The sequence below is a fragment of the Mus caroli genome, chromosome 16, assembly GCF_900094665.2.
Source record: "Mus caroli chromosome 16, CAROLI_EIJ_v1.1, whole genome shotgun sequence".
NCBI classification, from domain to species: domain Eukaryota; kingdom Metazoa; phylum Chordata; class Mammalia; order Rodentia; family Muridae; genus Mus; species Mus caroli.
Genome location: NC_034585.1, coordinates 44,496,634 through 44,508,746, shown reverse-complemented (window position 1 = coordinate 44,508,746; position 12,113 = coordinate 44,496,634).

The window sequence follows — 12,113 nt, the reverse complement described above, 5'->3', positions numbered from 1 at the left end:
AAAGAAAGAAAGAAAGAAAGGAAGGAAGGAAGGAAGGAAGAAAGAAAGAAAGAAAGAAAGAAAGAAAGAAAGAAAGAAAGAAAGAAAAAAGAAAGAAAGAAAGAAAGAAAAAAGAAAGAAAGAAAGAAAAAAAGAAAGAAAAAAGTATTAGTTGTATTTCCCTGAGCAAGTATTTAACTAATTTGCATTTATTTCCTTTTTCTGTAAGATAAATACTGATATTCTATGTTTTTACCTATTTCAGTTGTGAGAAACTATAAAGTTCCTGACATCTGTAACCTATGCATAAATAGTTTATGCCTTTTTATATTTGAGTATTTTGAAAGAAAATATTCATATGTTATAGATATTCATGCATGCTATATCAAAATATTGTCCAACCATTTGTTTTATATGAATTTAATTTTTGAGCCATTAAAATATGAGTTTATGAAGGGAATAGATAATTGATGCTAGTTTCTGGTAATCACTACATATAACTAGACTGGGATTTAGTGTTTGAAGACCCAGAAGAATTTGGAAAGGAAGAAATCTGTATGTGGACATGTAACTTCACTGAATTTGAATCAAAGATAAAATGAGTCGAACCAGACATTTAAAACATATGGAATTTTAGCATTCAAAGGGGGATGAGAGGGAAGTGGGTGCTGAGCCTGAGAATAAGCTCAGCTGTGAGGTACGAAATGTAATCAGCCATTTGCTACAGCTGTCCTTAAGGCAGGTCAGTGTTTCTCCTACTTCTCTCCATCCCTCCTTTCCTATCTCTGGGAGAAATACAGAAACAATCCCTGCCATCTATGCATTCACAAGTTACATAGCTCTTTAACATGTGCCCCTTGTTTTAATTCACACTCAGTGCAAGTCACAAAAATGGAATATATCCAATATAACTCCTTGACAGTGTAATAGAAGTTCACTGATAATGAGATATTTACTACATTATTATATTTAATCAACTATTCTTCATAATTGCAAAGCCTTTGAATTTTATAGAATCAGAATGTTTGAAGTTTGAAAGCTCCAATTTCATATTCTCCTAAGACATGGTTCTCTTCATTACTTGGAACATAGAATCTAGCACAAATTAATTTTCTTGATTTTATGTGTGAGTGCCCGCATGCATCTGCAGATATATATGTGCACCACACACATACCTTATGTCTGTGAAGGGCAGAAGAGGACATTAGTTCCTATAGAACTGTAGCTGTGAACTGGCTTGTGGGTTTTGGGGTCCAAACCTGAGTCCTGAGAAAAAGTAGCAAGTACATTTAACTGCTAAGGCATCACCCCAGTTATGGAACTGTAGTGGAGTACTGGTGTACTAATGCGGTAAAGTTAACTCAGAGGATCTGTCCATCAGGCACAACAGAGGTCCTAATCTCAGTGAGACTCTTGCTACTTCTTTTACTTGTTTTCAGATAACTTACTGCTGTTTTAGGTTTTATATTTGAAAATAAGATTATATGAGCAATTCACTGGCTGGTAAAATAAATCAACTATAACAGCATTCTGTGATACTCTATAAAAATAATTAATTTTAATTTTTCGGTAACTGTTGAATTTATAGCTATAAGTATTATATTACTTCTAACTAGGTAATGTGGGTAACAGTGTTTAGGTAATGCATGGCTTCTTCATTATACACAATATTTCATAATTAATATCTGTTAATGATCTGATTTTTTTCTGTCTATAGGATCTAAAACAGTGTCATAAATATAATGTTCTGTTTATTGGAATAATGTTAAAATGTACAGTATAATATAGAGGATTAAATTCTGGAATTGAAAACTAAAGATAATGTTTAAACTTACCTTCTATGTGTATTGATACAATAACTGAATAAAACTTTAAATTCTGAAATTATCTTTTACTCAGTCATGAGGTTGAAGAACTCATTTAATGTGCTTATTGAGTATCATGATAAAAATCACAGACAAATACATGATATATAAATAATTTTTTGACTCAATAAAGTCCATCAATAACTTATTTTGCATAACTGTCTCTTTCTGTGTTAGGTATATGTGGAATACTGGTCGCCTGATGATTAGAGCTCTGGTAAACGTTGAGTTTTAACCAAGAACTAAAGACATTTTCTGTTTGTATAGTACTTATCATCTAGAGAGAGTAAAACATACAAAATAAACTTATTGATGACTATGAGATTTCTTGAGGAAATATAGCTTGTGACAGTATTAAATAAGCACTAGCAAAACATACTTGGAAATGCAAAACATTGAATTAAAATTATAATGGCAGTAACAGGAAAGGTTGGGAAATACAACTTAGGAGAGTAAATAAGATGCACAAAGACCAGTTGGCAAGAGACAATATGAATGATAACAGCCAATTCTTTAAATCATACTATGCAAAAAATAGAAAGAAGAGAGTCAGAGATGAAAAGGCAAGGATGCTTTTGTAAAATGCATGGAATAATTTAGTGGCTATCCTATAAAAATAAATATTTGGTTTCTTGTTCAGGACAAAATATCAAAGGCATGCCTTTAATCCCAGAGGAAGGGATTGAGGACCGAGGAAAGGAATTCCTTGAAATCCTCCAAGTATCTTACATATAATTTTGTTATAAAATATTTTGTATGTTGGTCTTCAGCAACAATAATAGTATTAAAATAATAGAAAGTTCACTTAATGAACTGTAAGTTTTAGATATCTTTCAAAATAAAAAGTCTTCAGTTTCTACAGTAGGAATTTGAGTTTACTAAGTGAGGGAAAATAGGTTAGCAATTGAAAATTCTATGCACATTTGAGTTTGAAAACATTGTTTCACCAACTCTTTCTTAATTTATGTGACCATATTTCTGTTTCCCATAATTTGGTTATTGTGATACATAAAGCCATAAATTAAACTATTTACTAAATGAACTACCATTTATTCATTAATACCCACAAAGCCATTCTTCTTCCCTTAACAGACCATTCATCTTCACCTATTGCACCAAGTATTTTGTTAATATTTGAATAAATTTCTTGCTAATATGCATACACAATTACCTCACTGAACCCCCCCCCCAGTTTTCCAGAATGTCTATTTTAAGCAAAGTAACTACAAAGTGTGCATATGAATTGCACATTTAGTATGTCAAGTGTGCAGCTCACACAGATTCTGAAAATCCCAAAATATTTTTTTTGAAATACTGCAAAGTCTCAGACAAAATATTACCCAATGGGGTTATGATGTTTGTTTGTACTTGCAAACTATGTACTCTGCATTAGACATTGTCATAATTATTTATCTCTTTAGGTTTTACAAAAAATTTTATAGAATTATTAGTTTACATTTTTAGAGAACAAATCTATGCAGGTCAGATATTTGGCTTTAATTAAGGATGGTGACCTAGGCTTCAAACTCAGGAAATCTGAATCACTTTACATATTATTCTAACAGGTTTTGAACTGACAGGAACTAATGTAACAAATAAAAATGGAAAAGAATATGATGCTAGTATTCCAAATACAAATAGCAAAAATATCAAGGCATTAGAGTAATATGTTCAAAATAATGATTACATCTTTAAATCATTTAATGAAGTCATCATAATTATTATTTTTTAAATATTATATTTAACAATATTACATTTGGGTAATATGAAGTTTGAACAGAAAAATCCTATCAAAAATTCATAGCTTCTAAAACCTAATGTGCAATATAATTTTTAATAAATATGTGACAAAATAAGCTTATGAATTAAGTCTTAACTATTATTAATCATATTTATTATTACTATTATTTGTCTCCTTCTACCCTAGCACACTTTTTACCAATAAATCTGATTCTTATTTTTTGAAACTATTTCTTCCTGGTTGCAGATGTGTACAGTTAACTATTTTGGTATTTCTCCTCACAAAGAAAGTATGAAGAGTGTACTATATTGCTTCTTTCTACAACAATCTAAGAAAAAAAATTTTTTGCTGTCATTAGTATTTCAGATGCACATTCAGGGTAGGCCAATCTTTTAGCACTTCCTAGTCCTCTTAATTTTAAAGGGTCATGAGAATTACATATTAATTGACAAACTACTTTTGGATGAGGTGTTGGTCTGGAAAGATGACACCAAGGAATCTAGTAAGAACGATGATAATATGGAGCAAAGAAGAAGGACTGCTGACAATATCAGCATTGTTTGAACTTATTATGTGTGTTGTAGGTGGGTATCCTGGAGTAAAGTCTAGGCATTGTCCTTGGTACCCTCAAAGAAGTAACCATCATCTGGAGTAGGAAATGTAAGAGATTTGTTGAAGGGAAACATAATGCCCAAGCAAAAGTAGAAGAAATTATTCTTGAGTATATTCCCACTGATGCAGATTTGATGATCATTATTTGCCATGAATTTTAGTTATTCTCTACATAAAGTCCTGAGTATACAGGTGGCAGCTGTGGCTGACACTTCAGGGAGTTTTTGTTTTTGTTTTTGTTTTATGTCTAGTCTTAATGTACTATCACTTTCAATAGTAATAACCAAATGGTGTAGAGACAGGGAACCCATAATCTATTTGGTCATCACTGTCAGTGGTGGCCAGTATAATCCTTCTTATTTTTACTGTTTGATGTCTAGAGTCACATTATTTTATATAAAGAGATACATAGGCCTTTGTTTAATAGATATATTTCCATCATAAAGTTATATAGTGTTTCTTTCCTTCTGAAAATTTAGCAATTACTAGCCAAGTTCACTGTCTTAAGATTATGGTGGTGCACATCCTCTAAATAGAAGATTCGGGGCTTGTGAGATGCCTTTGGTCATAATAAATTCTTGTTGTGCAAGCTGGAGACCTGCATACAATTCCTGAGGTTCATGTGGTAGAAGAAAAGAGCTAACCCCAGGGAACCTGTCTTCTGAATTTCACATGTATCCTGTGTCAAACAAATGTGAGGCCTTCTCAGCCTTGAACAGGCCCTTCCCAGCCTTGAGCTGGCTATTTCTAGCTTTGAACAGCCTGAACAGACTTTGAGCACTTGCCACAATGGACCTTATCGATCTTGGTGGAGTCATCTACTTCGGCTGCACTTGCCTTGGTGGAGTAAGTCATCTGCCTTGGTTGCATGTGCAAGTTCCCATAGGAACTTAGAAGATTAGACTGCCATGCTGACTTTGCTTTGCAAAAAGGAAAAAAAAAAAGATGAGTTCAGTGGGCTTTCCCTATATATACACGCAGTTTTGAATATTAAACTTAGAGCCTTGATCAGAACCATGTCTTGATTTCATTCTTCTCTTGATCCCCTCTTCTTTATCATTCTCAGGCCCTCTTTCAGGCAAACCCAGTTTGTTCTTGGCCACTGGATGGCTACACAAATGAACACACACACACCACATAATAAAAATGTATATGTGCATTTCAAAATGTTGTAAAATGCCAAAGCCTTTATTAGGAGCATGTCTGTGAAACTGAATGTACGAGGGAGACAAGGAAGTTAGAAGAGCTATGAGAAAACATTTCATGAAAATGAGAAGGAAGGCAGTTCAGTGAAATTGTCTTAAATTTTTATGAAGCACAATCAAGTATTGTCAGGACTAAGAAAGAATTCTCTGGCTAATATTGCCTATTAGAAGAATCTCTGTCTTCCATAGGCATGTTAACTTTATAACAACAATACTTATGCCTTGACTGGGTCTATTGTGGAATACATACCCTTAGAGATAAGAAGGGTACATTCTGTGCACTGTAGCTGGGGATTTTAGCCAAGATTTTTAGAGCTGGTCTGCAAGATATACTGCCATGGTTGAATAAGCATATCCTGGTCATAGTTTTCTTTCTATTGAGTAAATTTATTCAGTCTGATATACCATAATGAGCTCTGCAATGGAATTCCCATTGTCTTGCAGGTGGTTGATGAAACAATTCCAAACTCCATGATACTTCCTTTCATCTTTAATTAAGACAGACATGGGAAGTGTTCACTTGAGAAGTTGAAGAAGCAGATATCAAGATAGAATAAGATGTGTAAGATATTTGAGGGGTCTCTGAAAGTTGTCAATGAAAGGGAATTATAGTGATTTATATAAGAATGACCACCAAAGGTTTATATTTGAATGCTTCTTGAGTGGCACTATTCGAAAAGATTAGGAGTTGTGGCCTTGTTGGAGGCAATATGTCACTGTGGGTGGGCTTTGAGGATTCAAAAGTCCAAGTCATGTCCAGTGTCTCTCTCTTTCTGTTGACCCCAATATCTGAATGTAGAACTCTCAGTTATTTCTCCAGAACCATGTCTGTGGACTAAACCACTGTAACTAAAGAAAGCTCCAAGTAAAATGCTTTATTTTATAGTTTGAGATTGTCATGTATTTTGCAAAAATATAGCACACTGGCTAAGACAGAAGTTGGTACCAGGGAGCTTCCTTCTATGCTGTTAATAGAGTAAAGTTCTGAAAGTGTAAGCAAACACCAGTTAAATGTTTTCCTTTGTAAGAGTTGCTATTGTCCCAGCAATAGAGCAATGACTAAGATAGGATGTACAATGACTAGGAGAACACACCACAGTGTAGGTGTGACGACTTTGAAAGGAGTATGGAGAGGGAGAAAGGAAGCTTTTACAGAAGGTCTGTGCAGCAGCTTAAAGAAATTTTCTATATCCAAAGGAAGTTGTTGAGTTACTATCACTCATGAGAGGAGTTTTACATCTTTAGAAAAGGGGCTATACTCATAAGTACACCATGATCTTTCATTGCTTGAGAACAGCTTATGGGAAATGTGGTCTCAGCATGATTGTGGGAGAATATTGAATAGGAACAGCTGGGATTGTCAGTCAATTACATTCCCTACTGCAAACATGATGGTTTCTGCAGCTATGGGCCTTTGTTTATTCTTAGTTTACTTTGTTTCATTGTAAATTAACTATTTCCTCTTCAGTATTAGTTTCCTAGTAATGCCTTAACAGAGTACAACAAATTAAGAGTTTGCCTTAGTTTGGGTCTTTCTATTGTGAACAGAAACCACCACCAATGAAACTCTCATAAGACTGACATTTAACTGGGACTGTCTTACAGGTTCAGAGATTCAGTCAGTCCATTATCATGAAGGTAGGAGCATGGCAGTATCCAAGCACATGTGAGGCTGGAGGAGCTGAGAGTTCCACCTTTTGTTCTGAAGGCAACTAGTAGAAAACTGGCTTCCTGGCAGCCAAGATGAAGTTATTAAAGCCCACTCCCACAGCGACACACCTACTCCAAGGCTACACCTTCTAATAGTGCCACATCCTATGCTAAGCACATAGAAACCATTACTGAATTTGAAACAGCACAGGTTATTAACCCATATTCCTAGATGTTAGATATTTAAAATTAAGGTGTTGGTGGTGTCAGATTCTTCTTAGGGCCTGGTGGAGAAACTGCTCCAAAATGATATTGAGATAGGAATGCAACTTAGCTGCTAGGATGCTTGCCTTGCAGGCTTGAAGCTCTGGGTTTCATCTCCTCCACATCTTACAACTAGACAGTGGCACATGCACATGATCCCAACACTTGGGAGGGAGACACAGAGGATCCGAGTTCTAAGTCATCTTCAATTAAATAGTGATTTTGATTCATGAGGGGTCCTGTCTCAAAAAACAAAAAGATGTAGTGACATTTTTGGAAGTAGTGATTAAAGAATGCAGTTATTGTTGGTAGTAAATTCTGTACAAGTAAGATTACATGACATTTGATCTTAGGAGTTGTTAATTTAAATAAATGCTTCACACATGTCTAAGTTTATTTTTAAGATGGCTCTGTGATTTGATAAAACCCAATATTACTATATGGAAAAATAGTTTCAAACTCATACCTTCAGAGTACTCTGATTTCTGTTTCATTTCACCTGGAATATGTGTTCAACTTTGGAGGGGGTATCATTAAAAAAAAAACCCTTAGTTAGCGAACATGTTGGGAAAATATATTTTTTAAACTTTAGCACTATATTTTGTATGCCCATCAAATATTAAGTATTGTATGTGTGTTACTCCTTATTTGTTCATTTGTTATTTTAATATATGCTTTTTGGTCAGCACTTGGTAAGATGAGATGGTACTTGTAAAAAAGATTAGAGGTTGAGGTATGAGAGGTAAACAGGTAGATATTTATGCTAAGTGAAATAAGTATAAGTTAGCAAAAATAAAAATCATGAAAGTTTAAGAGTTACTAGTAGGGATATGGGAGAAAAAGAGGAAACGTGGGAAGGAAGTAAGAAAGACCAATAGTTGGATAGAAATGATTGAAGTGTATTGTACACATATAGGAAAATGTCATAATGGCATTTCCAGCTTTTTACAATTGATATTTGCGAGTACAAATTATTTAAGGTGATTAATTGTTCTTCTTTAAGTACATGATAATAATTTTAAATGTGTTAGAACTGGTTAGCTATGACTGTAAGTGGTTATTACATATATTTATTTATCTTTTATTTATTTATGTATTTATTCATTTATTTATTTATTGTGTATGTGTGTGTGTGTATGTGTGGGTTTATGAGTGGTTTAGCGTATATGTGGAGGTCTGGAGTTGGTTCTATTTCAGTAATGTGAGATTTAGGCATCCAATTAAGATAGTCAGCTTTGATGGCAAGTGCCTTTATTCACTGAGCCATCTTGCCAGCCCTACATGTTACTTTAATATATGATTGTTCTTTACAATAAGTACATTGTTAAATAAGAAAAAGGAAAAGAAAACTAAATTGTATTTTCAAACATCAAGTTTTCATTTAGCTAATTGTGTGAATGGGAATATGGCTCAGAGACATTAAAAGATGTTCCAGCAACATTCAGCAATAATCGAGTATACCCTATTACAAAATAGTAGAGAAAAAAAGTGGGGGTGGGGCACTCCATTTTTCCAGGCCTGCTCCATTCCTGTTTCTGTATTATTGGGCTATTATCACAATATACTTCTGAATAATGTTTGTTGGTAGTGTATCAGATATCACAGGAACTGTTGAATTCTTTTCTATTTTTCTCTTCTCTTCTCTTCTCTTCTCTTCTCTTCTCTTCTCTTCTCTTCTCTTCTCTTCTCTTCTCTTCTCTTCTCTTCTTTTCTGTTTGTTTGTTTTTTGAGACAGTGTTTCTCTGTGTAGCCCTGGCTTTCCTGGAATTCCGCTGTAGATTAGGCTGATCTTGAACTCAGAAATCTGCCTGCCTCTGCCTCCCAAGTGCTGGGATTAAAGGTGTTCGCCACCACCGCCTGGCTAAACTGTTGAATTCTTAATGCTGATTTCCTCTACTTTCTTTCATAACCAACCCATTCTTAACACCTCTGATAAATGCCTAGTTGACACTTACTGATTGAGTATTCCAGTAACAGAAAATATTCTAAAAGATTCTCTAACTTTTCTTGACAATTCTTTAGCATATTTAGATGTTTTGTATCTTTTTTTCTTTTAGACAGACTCATAAATTAAGGAAACATTCAAAATCTGATAAAAGTATTTTATATCCCCAGGCTAAAGCAGTATATTGGAGTGAAATTAGCATAGAAAATGAGAATATCCTAATACATCTTAAAGAAAAAAAATTGATCAGTTTAACCTACAGAGCTAATAAAGTCTTAAATTCTTAACAAAGAGAAAAGGGGTGTATCTTGCTATGCCAGTCATGAAGAACACATGTTATCAAAGAGGTAAAACACTGCAATATAATGAGAACAGATGAGCCTAATACATTAATAATCAATGCCAATAGAAGGGAATCTGTGAATGATAGAGTGAGAAAATTAGACAGCACTTGAGTACCTACCTGGAGTAGACCTAATCTTTAAGTCCGATAAAGAGAAAGTCTATATATTACAGTGGCATACATTCACATACATACCGCAGCTGAAACAGTGAGAAGGAGCAGATGGGAAAGAGAATAAAGGATCTGTCTAGAGTAGACAACATGAACTGGCCATAAATGCCTTAGAGAATCGATCTTTAAACAGTCTGTTCAATAGCTTATCAGTAATTCTTCCCATCCTAGCTGAATCACTCCCTCGATCAATCACACTTCTGTCAATTGAATGTTGTCTTTTAGCATTCACTAGACTAGCTAACAGGCTTGCTTCTTTGCAGCAATGTTAAACTTAGTCTAAAATACAGAAATCTTGCCTTTAACTGTCTCACAAACATGCACACACATACACATTTTTATATGCACACAGAACATGCATAAAAATTGTACACATGATGTTTACTGTGCCTTGCTGTGAATATCATCATGAAAAGGTGAGATATGCCAGAGACTTAAAGGAAACTTTTCATATTGTTGAGCTCAAAGTCACTACATTAATCATCATGCACTGAAAAAAGATACTTCTCTGATGTGGGTTGAGAGACACACTTTTCTAGGCATAAGAACAAAATACTCATGGGAGCAAATATGGAGACAAAGTGTGGAGCAGAGACTGAAGGAAAGGCCATCCAGAGACTGTCCCACCCGGGGATCTATCCTTATACAGTCACCAAACCCAGACACTATTGTGGATGTGCACCCCGACAGGAGCCTGATACAGCTGTCTCCTGAGAGGCCCTGCCAGATCCTGACAAATACAAAGGCAGATGCTCACCACCAACAATTGGACTGAGCATGGGGTCCTCAATGGAGGAGTTAGAGAAAGGACTAAAGGAGCTGAAGGTCTTTTAAACCCCATAGGAAGAACAACAATATCAACCATTCAGACACCCTCCCCTTTTCCCAGAGCTCCCAGGGACTAAACCATTGTCTTAGTCAGGGTTTCTATTCCTGCACAAACATCATGACCAAGAAGCAAGTTGGGGAGGAAAGGGTTTATTCAGCTTACATTTCCACATTGCTGTTCATCACTGAAAGAAATCAGGACTGGAACTCAAGCAGGTCAGGGAGCAGGAGCTGATGCAGAGTCCATGGAGGGATGCTCTTTACTGGCTTGCATCCCCTGGCTTGTTCAGTCTGCTCTCTTATAGAACCAAGACTACCAGCCCAGAGATGGTCCCACCCACAAGGGGCCTTTCCCCCTTGATCACTAATTGAGAAAATGCCTTACAGTTGGATCTCATGGAGGCATTTCCTCAACTGAAGCTCCTTTCTCTGTGATAACTCCAGCTGTGTCAAGTTGACACAAAAATAGCCAGTACAACCATGAACCAAAGAGCACGTATGGAGGGACCCATGCCTCTAGTAGCACATGTCAGGTATCAATAGGAGAAGAGGCCCTTCGTCCTGTGAAGGCTGGATGCTCCAGTGTAGGGGAATGTGAGGGTGGGACGTGGGAGTGAGCAGGTGGGTGGGGGAACACCCTCATAGAAGCAGGGTAATGGGGAATGGAATAGGGGGATACTGGGGTGGAAAAGCAGGAAAGGGTATAACATTTGAAATGTAAATAAAGAAAACATCCAATTAAAACTAATAAATAAAAAAGAATAATCCATTTGAATGTCTGTTTAGTACAACATTCATTTAGCAGGATAATAATATACAGGACTCTCAAACTAATTAAAGTAAAATAATTAGTAATACACTTTAATCTAAAATTGATGGCTGAATTTTATGTCTGACAATCTGAATCTCAAAAAGTCATTTGAAAACAAACAAAGCGATACAAGAAAAATACAAGTATATAATCAAAGGCTCACTTACTTAACATCCTGTTCTACTCTAACTGCTAGTAGGTGGTAAGGGCAATCAACCTTTTAAAATGCTTTATTAGCCTACAAAGAATAAAGCTAGATTACAGCATTTTCAAGCAAAGTTTGCCTTGCACTAGAATCTCATGGATGTATGTCCTCAAGGGAGGCTCCTTTTTCTGTGATAACCCCAGTTTGTGTCAAGGTAACATACAAAGACAGTCAGTACATGGTTCTAATAGAAAAATCCAAAACTTTCTATTCTCAATGGACCACACAGACATGAACATCTGTGATTCAGTTCTAAAGAAGGAGACTTGTATTATATATAGCCTCATAGTAATTTTTTTTAATTTATTTTTTTATTAGGTAATTTCCTCAATTACAATTCCAATGCTATCCAAAAAGTCCCCAATACACTCCCCCCCCAGTCCCCCACACACCCACCCCCACCTCTTAGCCCTGGCATTCCCCTGTACTGGGGCATATAAAGTTGGCAAGTCCAATGGGCCTCTCTTTCCAGTGATGGCCTAATAGGCCATCTT